Here is a 15,609-nt window from a genome sequence, read left to right as displayed (position 1 = left end):
GTCTTGGTGGGTTTCCCCTGTGATGAGTATGTAATGACCTCCTTCATCTCTTTTGATTGATTTTATTTTAAAGTCTAGTTTGTTAGATATTAGGATTGCTACCCCTGCTTGTTTCTTGGGTCCATTTGATTGAAAAATTTTTTCCCAACCTTTAACTCTCAAGTAATGTCTGTCTTTGAGGGTGAGGTGTGTTTCTTGTATGCAGCAGAAGGAAGGGTTCTGTCTTCGAATCCATTCTGCTAGTCTGTGTCTTTTTATGGGTGAGTTAAGGCCATTAATATTGAGGGATATTAATGACCATTGATTGCTCATCCTTCTTCGATTTGCGATGGTTGTTGTTGGTGGAATTATGGGTGGAATTTCGCCCCTTTGTTCTTTTGGCTGTTGGTAGAGAGGGATTCTCTAATGCTTATGTTTTTCTGGTTGTAGTTAGCTTCCTTGGGTTGGAGTTTTCCTTCCAAAATTTTCTGTAGGGCTGGGTTAGTGGACACATATTGGTTGAATCTAGTTTTGTCATGGAATATCTTGTTTTCTCCGTCTATAGTGATTGAGAGCTTTGCCGGGTATAGTAGTCTGGGCTGGCATCCATGGTCTCTTAGTGTAGGTAGAATATCTATCCAGGACCTTCTGGCTTTCAGAGTTTCCATGGAGAAATCAGGTGTAATTCTGATAGGTCTGCCTTTATATGTTACTTGACCTTTTTCCTTAGCTGCTCTTAATATTCTTTCTTTATTCTGTATGTTTGGGGTCTTGATTATTATGTGGCGAGGGGATTTTTTTTGTGGTCCACTCTATTTGGTGTTCTGTAGGCTTCTTGTACCTTCATTGGCATGTCTTTCTTAAGGTTGGGAAAGTTTTCTTCTATGATTTTGTTGAATATGCCTTCTGCCCCTTTGAGGTGGATTTCTTCTCCTTCTTCTATACCTATTATTCTTAGGTTTGGTCTTTTCATGGTGTCCCATAATTCCTGGATGTTTTGTGTTAAGGATTTGTTGGATTTAAGGTTTTCTTTGGTTGATAAATCCATTTCTCCTAATGTATCTTCAACACTTGAGATTCTCTCTTCCATCTCTTCTATTCTGTTGGTAATGCTTGTATTGGTAGTGCCTGACTGTTTGTCCAGCTTTTCTATTTTCTGCCTTTCTTCAGATTGTGTTTTTTTTAGTGTCTCTATTTCAGTTTTCAACCCTTGCAGCATTTGCATTGCTTCTTGCAATTTTCTGTTTATCTGTTCGTCCATTTGTTGCCTTTTATGAATTTTTTGGTTTGTTCTTTCTTCCATTTCTTGCATTTTTTGGTTTGCTTTTTGTTCCATTTCTTGGATTTTGTGCTTTGTTTCTTCTTCCCTTTCCTGCCTTTTTTGGTTTGTTTCTTCCTCCATTTTTTTTATTTTTTGCTTTGTTTTTTCTACCATTTCTTGCATTTTTTGCTTTGTTGCTTCTTCCATTTCCTGCCTTATTTGGTATGTTTCTTCTTCTAATTCTTGCATTTTTTGCTTTGCTTTTTCTTCCATTTCTTGCATTTTTTGCTTCATTTCTTCTTCCATTTCGTGCCGTTTTTGGTTTGTTTTTTCTTCCAATTCTTGCATTTTTTGGTTTGTTTTTTCTTCCATTTCTTGCATTTTTTGGTTTGTTTTTTCTTCCATTTCTTTGAGGGATTTTCCAATATCCTCTTTTAGGGCCTCTATCATTTTCATGAAAGTGCTTTTAAGATCGTTCTCTTCTGCTTCCTTCGCGTTTGAATATTGGGGTCTTGATGGTGTGGAGTCTCTAGAATCTGGCGGTGTCATATTTGTTTTTCTGTTGCTGACTGTGTTTTTGTATTGTCTCTTTCCCATCTCTTCTTTTAGTGGGTGCAGAAAGAGCCCCTTCCTGGTCTGGGGACCAGAGTTCCCTTTTGGTGGGTGCTAGTAAGTCCAGTAATCTGGTGGTTCTTCTATGCCTTGTCCAAATGCTGGTCCGTGGGTAGAGAAGAAGAACAGGAATCTGGGGCGCTTAGCCTCCTACCTGGTCCCCTGGACCCTATGCTGGGTCCTGTTGTACCTGATCCGGAACAGCTACTCCCCTGGTCTCCCTGGTTCCTGTAGTTTCCTGGTCTCTTTGGTGGGAGAGAAGATCTGGAGTCTGGGGTGCTTGGCTCCCGCCGGGATTGGGAGCTCTGTGCAATTCCCAGGCGATCTGCAGGCTCTGGAACTCAGGCCGGGAAGCTGGCCTGTTTACCTGATGCTCCCTCCGGGATTGGGAGCTCTGTGCAGTTCCCAGGCGATCTGCAGGCTCTGGAACACAGGCCGGGAAGCTGGCCTGTTTACCTGATGCTCCCGCCGGGATTGGGAGCTCTGTGCAGTTCCCAGGTGATCTGCAGGCTCTGGAACACAGGCCGGGAAGCTGGCCTGTTTACCTGATGCTCCCGCCGGGATTGGGAGCTCTGTGCAGTTCCCAGGCGATCTGCAGGCTCTGGAACTCAGGCCGGGAAGCTGGCCTGTTTACCTGATGATGCCAGAGGGACAGCTACTTCCCTGTACTCCCAGCCTCCTCTCCTTTCCTGGAATCGTTGGTGGGAGAGAAGATCTGGAGTCTGGGGTGCTTTGCTCCCGCCGGGATTGGGAGCTCTGTGCAGTTCCCAGGCGATCTGCAGGCTCTGGAACACAGGCCGGGAAGCTGGCCTGTTTACCTGATGCTCCCGCCGGGATTGGGAGCTCTGTGCAGTTCCCAGGTGATCTGCAGGCTCTGGAACACAGGCCGGGAAGCTGGCCTGTTTACCTGATGCTCCCGCTGGGATTGGGAGCTCTGTGCAGTTCCCAGGTGATCTGCAGGCTCTGGAACACAGGCCGGGAAGCTGGCCTGTTTACCTGATGCTCCTGCCGGGATTGGGAGCTCTGTGCAGTTCCCAGGCGATCTGCAGGCTCTGGAACACAGGCCTGGAAGCTGGCCTGTTTACCTGATGCTCCTGCCGGGATTGGGAGCTCTGTGCAGTTCCCAGGCGATCTGCAGGCTCTGGAACACAGGCCGGGAAGCTGGCCTGTTTACCTGATGCTCCAGCCGGGATTGGGAGCTCTGTGCAGTTCCCAGGCGATCTGCAGGCTCTGGAACTCAGGCCGGGAAGCTGGCCTGTTTACCTGATGATGCCAGAGGGACAGCTACTTCCTGTACTCCCAGCCTCCTCTCCTTTCCTGGAATCGTTGGTGGGAGAGAAGATCTGGAGTCTGGGGTGCTTTGCTCCCGCCGGGATTGGGAGCTCTGTGCAGTTCCCAGGCGATCTGCAGGCTCTGGAACACAGGCCGGGAAGCTGGCCTGTTTACCTGATGCTCCCGCCGGGATTGGGAGCTCTGTGCAGTTCCCAGGTGATCTGCAGGCTCTGGAACACAGGCCGGGAAGCTGGCCTGTTTACCTGATGCTCCCGCTGGGATTGGGAGCTCTGTGCAGTTCCCAGGTGATCTGCAGGCTCTGGAACACAGGCCGGGAAGCTGGCCTGTTTACCTGATGCTCCTGCCGGGATTGGGAGCTCTGTGCAGTTCCCAGGCGATCTGCAGGCTCTGGAACACAGGCCTGGAAGCTGGCCTGTTTACCTGATGCTCCTGCCGGGATTGGGAGCTCTGTGCAGTTCCCAGGCGATCTGCAGGCTCTGGAACACAGGCCGGGAAGCTGGCCTGTTTACCTGATGCTCCAGCCGGGATTGGGAGCTCTGTGCAGTTCCCAGGCGATCTGCAGGCTCTGGAACTCAGGCCGGGAAGCTGGCCTGTTTACCTGATGATGCCAGAGGGACAGCTACTTCCTCTATAAATTATTTTTTAATAATCCACATAGCAGAAAACAAGCCATCTCTTAGAAAATAATGATGAATCATTTGTGAATATCATAGGAATTACGAGAATTATTTAGGTCTATCCGATGCTGCCAGCTTCCAAGGAATAGGTCAAGTTAACAGAAATACATCCTCTTATTTTTTACATTAGTGGAGTTCAGAGCAATTTATAGGAAATACATCTGCTTAAAATATTTACAAATACTTCAGATAAAATATTTTCTCATGAGATCAAAATAATATTGTAACTAGTATTAATAATCATTTATTATATTTCAATGGCCAATCAATTTTCTGATGTCTTTTGTCTTTATTCTATGCAACCAGATCTCTATGTTGTTTCTTGTATTTTCCCAAGGCCTGTCAGTCGATTTTGATCTTCTGCTTTGTTGAAGAATGCATAGCAGTTGCTTTGTAAGATGTTCTGCTGTCTACATTTTCCTACATAGTTCCCTGTAGTACCACTTGGCATATGCTAGCTACTGCTGTGTGACAGATTCTCCCAACATATTTCATCTTAAAATAATATTGGTTAACTCGAAGTCTTTGCAACAGGAATCTGGATGAAAAGCTAGCTAGTAAAGTTTCTCTTCCAAGAAATCCCATGAGTGTTGGTGTAATTTAGTTCTTCATGGAGTCTTTAGACAAGTTTCTCCATCTTTAGTAGCCATTTATGGGGAAATCTGCTGTGTTTTTTGCTGTGTAAGATTCTTCACAGGGCAATTCATGACATAGCAGGTAGTTTCCATTAGTGTCTTGAAGTGACAGAGCAAACAACAAGGGGCAGGAAAGATGGAAAGTAGAGTATGTTTTGAAATCATATCTCAAAAGTTGCAGCCCATGATTTTTTCAGAATTTCACTTAAATAAGTCACCAAGTCATCAACTTCTGAACCAGGAGGGTATTAAATGGCAGTATGAGTATCTAAAGTTGAAAACTTTGGGGCTGTGTGATCAGTTAGTAGTCAAAGAGTTGCTATGTAAGCATGAGGACATGAGTTCAAATCCCCAGAACCCACAAAATGCCAGGCATGGCAGCACACATCCATAATGCTAATGATATTCTGGAAAGATGGGAATCAGAGACAGGAGGAATCCTGGAAGTTTGTATCTCATCTAGTGTCCTGTACACAGTGGAGAACAACAACAAAAAAAAAGATGGAGGCTTTGTCTCAAACAATGGGGAAATAAAAGAATGATTCCCAAGGTTGTCCTCTGGCCTCCATAAGCACACTAACATATTTGTACCCTCACTCACAGAAACCCACATGCAAACATATATATACATTCTCTCCTCTCTCTCTCTCTCTCTCTCTCTCTCTCTCTCTCTCTCTCTCTCTGTGTGTGTGTGTGTGTGTGTGTGAGTATGTGTCTTTCTCTTACACACACCCTCACATACACACACACTGTAAGAATATTGGGGAATTTTTTCTGTATGATATTTTTGCATCTACAATACTTATAAGATGAACTTTAAAGGCAGAAACAATTTACATTAGTAAATACTTTAATAGAAGCAAATACAAATGATGTTTTGCACTTTACATTGAATGTCCCCATGATTAAATATATAGCCATCCCACTGTTGAAATTGAGTACTGAACACGGAACAAAGATTCCTCTATGATAAATCTGCTCTCTTTCACTCAGAAATTAAGTGTTTGGTATTATTTAAGTATCATATATATTTACTCTCACATAATGTTTTTACCATTATATGTCACTGACTGTAATTTCTAATTTTACTATTCATTTACTTTATCCTACTATCGTGCCTCCTATATTTTTTTCTTTCCCTATCCTTTTGAGACAGTATTTCATGCATGCCAAGATACCCTCAAATAGGATATATATCCAAGGGTTATTTAAACTAATCTTCCTGCCTCCACTCTCCGAGTTCCAGGATTATAGGCATGAGTTATCATAGCCTACATATGGTCTCCTCTAAAGCAAACTTTTCTTCCTCAACAGTTACACACCCAAAACTCACCTACTGGAAACACAGGGCAGCTGTCAGGGTCACTGTTTACTTATGCCGAAACTCGGTTTTCAGTCCTCTCTTTAATGAAGTCTAGTCAAATTTTTACATCTCCAATCAATGCTATCCCATTTAAAATTCTCACTGGATCTGTTTTTGATTACTATCTAGGAAAGTTAATTATGTTTATCATAACCCTTTATTTTATTTTGCAAATCATATTCCTCTTAATGTCTGTATCCCAAAGTGAATTTTCTTACAAAGCACATACACCTTCAATGCAAAAAGGTACTGAGTACATTAACACTGCTGCCAGTTTAATCCCAAGCTCTGTTTTAAATATCTCAATTACAGCATCAACATTTATTAGGACTGAATTGATTCCCACAAGTTTATAACACGCAAGTCCCCAAATACAATTGCAATTTTCTCTAATACTCCTGCACATATATCTGGACTGGAACACCACACACTCTTCTCTGTAGCCTTAAAAATAATATAGACAACCAATGTTCATTAAAGTTTGAAAACTGAGACCATATCATCTATGCCAAGAAGACATCACAATAAAACTTCAGGATGGTCTGTTATAAAATTTTCCCAAACTTGTCTCTATCTAAGCTTATTATAAAATATTAATCATTTTTGATTTCTGGCAATTTGCTGATATCCTCAATATGATGTGTATAATACTTGATGCACATACTCCAGTAGCACATAATGCTTGAAATGATTATGATATGAGTATAAGAGTTATTACAGATTCTCCCCACGTTGATGGCTCTTTATAGACAAATACTGTAGTTGTCAAGGACAGTGCATGACAGTTGGTTGATATTTCCAGTGAGTTATAATACTTCACGGCCTCATTCTATTTGAGCCCCCATGTCATGGGCACTGTTAAATGCTATCTTCAGCATAAAGGTTTGAGATCTGATAAGTTTTTGATTGTTAGGAGATTAGAAGACTTGGAAATGAAATAATTGTGCCTATGTATTATACTGTCTTATATTGTGCATTAATGTCACAGAACTTTGTGAATCTTAGTGGTTCAGGCCTCATCCATTCAGGCAGTTTAATGTAAAATATGCCCTATAAGTCTAGTCAATCCTAAAGGTCACCTAGTCCTGAAATGCTGCAATAAAGCTTTGTCAAATGTGTTCGTGGGGACATCTCCAGTGTAGGACTTGCACAATGACTGTTATATGCATGTTAAATACCACCCAAAAGCTAGTTTTACATGTTCAGATTATCTTTTATTTTCTCACTGCAAGCAGCATTATCAAAGTGGGAAGCAGAGGACACAGACTACTGTCTTTCTGTTTTCCTAGTTGCTAATTGTTCGTGAACGATACTGCCATCCCAGACATCATATTTGATTGACAAAAAAATCTTTATTTCCACACACACGCCCAGATTAAATTCCTAGGATGGAACTACTAACCAGGAGCATATAGATGAAACAGTCCAAGTTCAAGTCTGATGTTTAAGAGGAAAAGCATTTCCCTTTTCATTATCCTTGCTCAACTTTTTTAAAGGAGTCATTTTAAGAGCAGTATATACCTACCAACTAGTAATGTAATTAACACTAGTGGGTATACCCCATATTTCACATAGCTGTGGGTGCACTGACTGTCTCTCCTACTTACTAGATTATAACGGCCATTACAGTGGGGACTTTTGCTGTCTACTAATTCCTATTTGTTCCCAATGGCCTAAAATAGTTCTTACATGTAGTCCAAATATGATACAGTAATTTTTAGAGTTTAGTATTAAATGGAAATCCCTGAAAACAAACAGATATAATACTGTGCACACATGTTCCAACATTAGATAAGTTACATTACACATACTCATAGATGTATGTAACAACAACAGAAGCCATGAGTCTAAAGGAAAACATGAATGGATATGAGTGTCTGGAGGAAAGGTGTGGAGAAATTATGTATTTTAATCTCCAAAAATAAAAATATTAATAAAATTGAAAAAACACAAAAATTTTAAAAACAAACAAACAAAAAAGGTTGAGCAACAAAAATAAGCATTTAACATTATGTTTCAGTTAATGAAGTGGAATGATAATATATATGCCTATGAAATCTCCCATAACAAACTGGGTAGTTTGCATTTTACTATTCACATGTAAAATAAAGGCTGGAAATGTTTATGCAAACAATTCCCATGTAAAAAGCCACAGTGGGGCTGGGCATTGGTGGCATATGCCTTTAATCCCAGCACTCAGCAGCAAAGGCAGATGGATCTCTGTGAGTTCAAGGCCACCCTGGTCTCCAGAGCTGGTTCCAGGGCAGCCTTAAAAGCAATACAGAGGAAACCCTGTTTTGAAAAACAAAAAAAAATAGCCAAAGTAGGGTCCTGGGGCTGGTTAAGCTAGTAAAGGTATTTGCTGCCCAGCTTCTGAGTATGGTCCTTCATTCCACATGATAGAAGAAAACTAACTTCTGCAAGGTGTCCCCTGATCTCTGTGTGAATGCATATATGAATACACAAACACACACAAACATGCACAATCATGCAGACACACATGAGCCAATGTCATTATTGTTTTTGACCAAGGTTTACTGTGATTCTTCCAACACTGTTTCCGGGGCATCAATCATTTAGTGACTTTGCTTCAACTGTGAGTCATTGACCAAACTGGATTTTCACAACTGAGTTTTTCTTTTTGTTTTGTCACATTCACAGATGGAAGCCTTTTCTAGGCCTCTACTCACTGGAATAAAAAGGGTGCTTGAGAGGTAGACAATAGTGTAGTCAATAAATGGTTTTTTGTACAAACATGAGAACCTGAGTTTGATGCCCAGAACCCACGCATGTAAACATTGTGTCGGGTGATATGCCCTGTAATCTCAGCACTCGGGAACACATAGACAAGATGATTTGTGGGGCTTGCTGACAAGCCAGCCTAGAGTAATCTTTGCATCATCTTCTTGCCTTTACATTCATACTCACACATGTAAACATGAACTAACACACAAATGTACAAACCTATGCACACAGAATGGCACTCAAAAGGCAAGCTCTCTCCTTCTGACCTAAAAGTCTGTGAAGGGAGCCTGTGGTGGCAATACTCTCAGTAGTTCCTGGAAGTTTTGGGGATTTGCTTGTAGCACATTTTTATTGTACATTCATTGATGTGGAAGTTCCTCCAATTACCATTTATTTCATAGACTTAGATCCAAACTTGCATTGGTAAATCACTCCATTTTTCCTTTACTTCTGTCTTCAGAACTGTTTGTCTCCTGATTATAAACTACTCTCAATTACCTGACCATATGGAAAGTTCATTAACTGTCATCAAAAGTATGGAAAAGTATGAACTTGGATGAAATCTCATCCTTCTGCATGATTTTGCCATGGAGATTGCCTGGAATTCAGGATATCAATGGCTAATTAGCTTAGCCAGTGTTGGGCCTCAAAATTAACTTCATTGCTATTCCAAATAGAAACATGTGAATAGGGTTCACCCTTTCCTATTCATTCAATAAGGTCATGTAGCATCACTCCTATAGAGAGGTTAGCAACTAACTTCATCATGTTGTATCACACAAGAGATTCCCCCCAAAGACCCAGGGACTCAGGGTGAACATTAGATTTTTGTGCTCAGGTTCACGGAACCATAGACAGCTATAGAATTATGGTGATTGGCCCAAAAGGGAAGGAATTAATTTTAATTATAGACCAAATAAAGAAATCTCCTGTATAAGCCAGTTCCAAATTTTTTAAATTAAATACTTGAGATGACATATTAAGAGAAAGTTATGTACCTCATGGTTCCAAAGATTTCACTTCAGAATTGGGTAGCCCCATTGTTCTGCCCTTTCTATCTGGGCTCAAGACTAAAGCACTTCTAAGATATGGAAGATTAAACCTATTAACATTATAGCTGAAAAGTGAAGAGACTGAATAACCTGGGCTCTGTAATCTGTTTTGAAGATATATCACTTCTAATAATGCACCACCCTGTCCAGATCCACAACTCCTACCAAGAACATGAACATTTTAGGAAATATTACTTATATTATATAGTATATGAGTAATACACATTTATGCACACCACAGAACACATACACACACTCACACACACACACACACACACTTGCCTATCCAGATTATCGCCAGTCTCTCTGAATTACAGTCCTTCTCCCAGTATATGAAACATGATAAGATAAAGTTCTTATGATCTATTATCAAGTAAGATAATGGTGGTATTGGGTTTCTATAAGAAAGCAGTCTGAGCAAGTCATGATGAGCAAGGAAGTAAGCAGCACTCCTACATGGCCTCTGCATCAGTTCCTGCCCCCAGGTTTTGGCCCTGTTTGTGTTCTTGTCCTAACTTCTTCAGTGATAAACAGCTATATTAAAGTATAAACCAAATAAACACTTTCCTCCACAAGTTGTCTTTGTCATTGTGTTTCATCATAGGAATCATAGCAATAGTAACCCTAGCTAAGGCAAATATCTAACTGACTTGTTTCACCTGACATGACACTCACATACACACACATACACACACACACACACAGACACAGACACACACACACACACACACACACAATCTCACTGGTGGGAAGCAATTTCCTATCTCATTTTCCAGTAACCACTTACAATCCCAAATGCCAACTCCAAAAGGCTAATTATTCTAAAGATATTTCTGTGTCTACTGAAACTGGTATGAAAGACATGTAATACTGTTTTGCTATCTTTAATTGTTCAAACTATTTTGGTTCTTAAATTTTGTATTTTTACCTTTCTACCCATTTTCTATTGTCTGTTTATTTGTGTCTATTTCTTCATTTGTATGGTCCACAGAAAATTGGCATGAGTAAAATGTTCATGGGACATGCATCTGTAACCTTGGTATTTATTTAGTTTATGTTTTTCTCCTTTTCCTCCTCCTACTTCTCAATCCAAAACTTTTCCCTAAGGCTGCAAAAGCCATTTATTATTTCTCTCACACTTCTTGTATCATAAATTCAGGCTTGGCTCAGTTGGGCAATTCTGCCTCCATACCTCTCATGAGATTGCAATCAAATGTTAGCTGCACCCATTTGAACATTTGACTGAGACTGGAAGTTGTTCACTTACATGGGTAGAAAATTGATATGACCAAATTAGTTTCACTCCAAGTGAGTCTCTCCCAAGTGTTCTATTAGGTGTCCTCCTAGCATGGCAGTTGGTGTTCCTCAGAGGATCACCACATAAATTTATTATCAGTTTCTTCATTTCTACTAAAAGAAAAAGGCTATTAGGATTTTAATTAACATGTGGATTACATCTTTAACAAATGACCCTTAAGGATGTTAAGTCTTCCACACCATACAGCATTTACCTCTATTTCTTTAAAACTTAGTTTCTCAAAACAAACTTTTCTAGTTCTTAGTATACAAGATTTGTTAAATTTATCATTATGTGTTTATCTCTCTCTTTCCAGCTCTACTTATGAATTTCAGGATATTGGCTACAAACTTGAATGAAACTAGTTCAACAGCTAACTCAGTTATGGTTTCTATTACTGTGATAAAATACCACAAGCAATAGAAAGTCAGGGAGAAAGGGGTTTATTTCACTTCCACACCACAGTTTATCATTTAAAGAAGTCAGGGCAGGAAATAAAGCCAGGAACCTAGAGGCAAGAATTGAAGCAGAGACTACAGGGGTAGTTGTAGGTTCTCCTTCAAGGTCCTTGATTAACTGTCTGGGTCTCAGGCACCAGGCAAGATTTCCATCTTGTTGAGCAGGTGTTAAGTTCAATTATAAAGCTATCGGTTATACCAAGTTACTGAGCCCTTAGGATTATCATGCCATGCTTGTCATTGCTGTGCTTCAACCCCATACAAAGAACAATAGGCAATTAAGGGCCACTAGAGAGAAATAGTATTCCTTGGGGAAATGTTCAGCAATTGTTTATCCAATACCAAATGGACAGCTCTGAAAACAAAAATGTAAGTCATATTATATTGATTGAGTGTGTTGAATTTATATATTTAGGGATTTATGTATGTCCGTACACAACAATAATTAATGAAAAAGGGGGGGCATGAATTTTAGAGAATGTAGAGAAATATGTGGGAGGGTATGGAGGAAAAAGGAGAAAATTATAATCACATAAAAATCTCAAAGAATAAATAATTTTGTAAAAAGCTTCTATACAACCAAAATCAAATGAACAGAAACCTTGGAGGATGGAGAAAGCTTTCTCACCAGTGCTTCAGACAGAAGATTGAGATCTAGAATATTTAAGAACTCCAGAAGCTAAACACTTAAGCAACAAAACTTCCAATCAACAAATAGGCTGAAGAACTCAACAAGAAGAGATTTTGTCCCTCTGCATTTATTTTTGCTCTATACACAGTATCAAAGAAGGAATGAGCCTAGATGCTTGTCAACAAAATAATTTGCAATGATAATGTGTCACGTATGCCTAATAGAATTTTTATTTAGGGATAAAAACTGAAATTAAGGAAGTCATAGGAAAAGTGTACGGACTTGTAAATTATTTTATTAAGTGAAATAACACAGACTGAGAAAGACAAGTAGAGATAGAAGGATAGAGGCTGGGGATGGCTAGATGTGACAATTAAGTACAGCAAAATATTCTAGAAAGACTCATTTAGTTTTAGCATGGTTTCTTACAGGGTTCTGGCATGAAGAGTTATTTACAAGAACATTGGAATACTACAATTGGTTAAACAATGAAGAAAATGTCTTTCCCTCCTCTAGCAACCATTAACTGCCTATATATACTCTGAGAAATGTGGGACCTAGCTGAATATTTCTCCTCTAGCTACCATTATCTGCTTTTAAATGTTTAACGTTGCCCTCAAGTTCCTTTCTTCTCTCTTTCTACCTCTTTCCCTCCATGTACCCTGAGACTTGGAGAGAGTGACATAGAAGTCTCACTAAGAGCTAAATATTCAAAAGTTTCTTATTTCTTTTCTTTCTCTTCATTTCTTTCTTATTTATTTATGCATTTATTTACTTATCTATTTATTATTTTTGGTTTTTACATACAGGGTTTCTGTTTAGCTTTGTAGACCAGGTTGGCCTTGAACTCCCAGAGATCCCCATGCCTCTGCCAATTGGGGATTAAAGGCATGTACCACCATTGCTAGGCAGTCCCTTATTCTTATCACCATGAACAGCCAGGAGTCTTGCAGCCATAGCTGACCATTGTAAAATGGAACTTCTCTGACAAGTACTGATGGGAAGCACTACCAAAAATAAACTACAAAACTTTAAAGAAAGAATGAGAACCATCTGAGACTAAGAAGGACATCTGTGGGGGTAGGAGAACAAAATAGTTTAATCCACAGTAAATAAAATTAAAGCATATTATGTATACACATATGAAAATGTCATAATGGAATATGTATAACTGATATCTATGAGTAAAAAAAGTAAAAAAATTACAATGAGAAATATTATTTGCATGTTGGCTTTAATAAAAAATTCAGAACCAAATGATTTTTCACCAAAATATCCCTTTACTAAATATTCAAGATTTTGACATAGAACTTTGAATTCTCTTTGAGTACCTATTTTTCTTATTTATTCTTAATTTATGTATCTTTTATTTTGTCATACTAATTTCTACTTGACTATCAACTTCATGCAACTTTAAAGAATTCCACATTTTCCAGAAAGGTCAGTGGATATTTAAGATTTTGTAAAGTGAAATTTGGGTATAATGTCATAATGAATGTAGAGGGCTTCTATTCTCTAAATAACACATCAAGTCACCAGGTTCTAGGAGCTGTCACTGGGACTTGGGGTACATTATTATCTGCTTCCCACATGACAACATAGCTGTCTAAAACAAACCTGTCACAGAATTCTCTCCCTGAATCCATAATTACCTTCTCCAGCCCTATGTATTATTTTCCAGGACCCCATTTTCTATTAATTCTTCATTTTTTTGATAATTTCATACATGATCCCAATGTACTTTGATCATGTGTATTCCTGTGTCCTTTATTCAATACCTCTTGTATATATACCAATTGAGACAAGTTAGTTTTGCCTATGCATAGGACTGACACTCTGGCATAGAGAAACAATCAGGAGATGATCTTTGCAAACCAAAACCAAAACCAAAAACTGACAATTCCTCCCTCAGCAGCCACTGATTGTCTTGTTGCTCCTCAACTATTGGTGGGGCCTTGTGAGGTCTTTACTCATCTATGATGCAGTGTTGCCTGATTTGAACTTGTGTGAATTTTGTTCAAGTGAAAAGTTCACGTATGCACTGGCCCTGTCATGTCCCAAAGACACTATCTTGCAACAGTGTTCCTGGTCCTCAGGCTCTTAAACTCTTCTCCCATCCCTTTTCTATTCTGAGACTTTTTTGAGTTTTGTATTTAGAGATGTGTTATACATATCTCATTGGTGGCTGCTTTGATGTATTAACTCATTATTTAATTGAGCTGCTGGGACTGAGCTAATCTCAATAACTAATCTCAGGACTCATACTATCAACTGTGTTTTATCAGTAACCCAAATGTTCATTCCTATTTCTGTGTAAGATGGTTCCAGGAGCCACAGGACTTCAATGTCTTTCCCTAGAAGTGCTTTTTCCAGAGACTGTCCGACAACTGAAGTTTTCTGTTTCTTGATGAGCCTCTCAAGCCATGACTTCTTTACCAGTTGGCTTCACTGATACTTTGTGATCGTTTTGTTTGCTATTATTAGTTTTATTTGTTGGTCAAGCCTTTAACTGGACGAGAATCATTTATTCCTTCTTTAGTGAGCTCTCTAAATTGGTACATATCTCACACCTGAAGAAACAAATATTCTAAGTCATTTACATCTTTTTGTGTATATTCTGAGACAGGAACTACTTTTGTTTCTGTTCTTGTTTTTGTCTTGTCTAGTCTGGTTTGGGACTAATTTTTCTTCCTTACTATACAGTTTCCCTTCTGTGACTAATTTATGTATTCTCTCTAGATAGCATTCTTCTGGAGGGTTGGCATTCTTAAAATCCATGGACAATAGATCAGCTATTTGTGGATTTAAAGGATATCATCCTAGCTGCTCATCACCTAGGTTTTAAAAAGAGTTATTTACTCCTTTTCCCTTTCCCTTTCCTATATTGAGCATTTATCACTCCTTTTTCTTTTCTCCTTATATTTTAAACAAAGAAAACCCTTCAGTCTTCAAGATGATCATTATTGTCTCAATGTCAAACCAGCTTACTACTTACCACACTTCTTTAAACATATCTACCATGAAATATAGAACTAGTTTTAAACAATACATGTTTCTCTTTAAAGATACACCAATTTATGCAGAGACATTGTGACAAGCCCACAGGGAAATGTGGTGGTTTGAATAGGAATGGCCCCTAGAGAATCATGTGTTTGAATGGTATTCTCATGGGGATGTGGCCTAGTATGAATAAGTGTGACCTTGTTGGAGGAAGTGTGTCACTATGGAGGCAGGCTTTGAGGCCTCATATGCTCAAGTTGTACCCACCTCCCATGACATAGTCTCCTGCTGCTGCCTTTGGATTAAGATGTAGAAATCTCAGCTCCTTCTCTAGCACCATGTATGTCCCATCAAATTTCCCACCACGATGATAATGGACTAAAACTCTGAAACTGTAAGCCAGCCAGATTCAAATGTTTTAAACTGTAAGCCAGGCAGAGTTAAACATTTTCCTTTATAAGAGTTGCTGTGAATGGGTGTCTCTTCATGGCAGGATGCTATCTCAAAGCTCAGTCCTTCGTAAAGCCTGAAGAGTTAACTGGCCCAGAGAATTTTATCACAGCTTGGATCAAGAATGCCCCCTCACTGCTTTGGTCCTTGCTACTC

The sequence above is a fragment of the Mesocricetus auratus genome, unplaced genomic scaffold, assembly GCF_017639785.1.
Source record: "Mesocricetus auratus isolate SY011 unplaced genomic scaffold, BCM_Maur_2.0 Super-Scaffold_15014, whole genome shotgun sequence".
Lineage (NCBI taxonomy): Eukaryota > Metazoa > Chordata > Mammalia > Rodentia > Cricetidae > Mesocricetus > Mesocricetus auratus.
The sequence above is the reverse complement of the archived record's forward strand: the minus strand, read 5'-3'. Positions refer to the sequence as shown.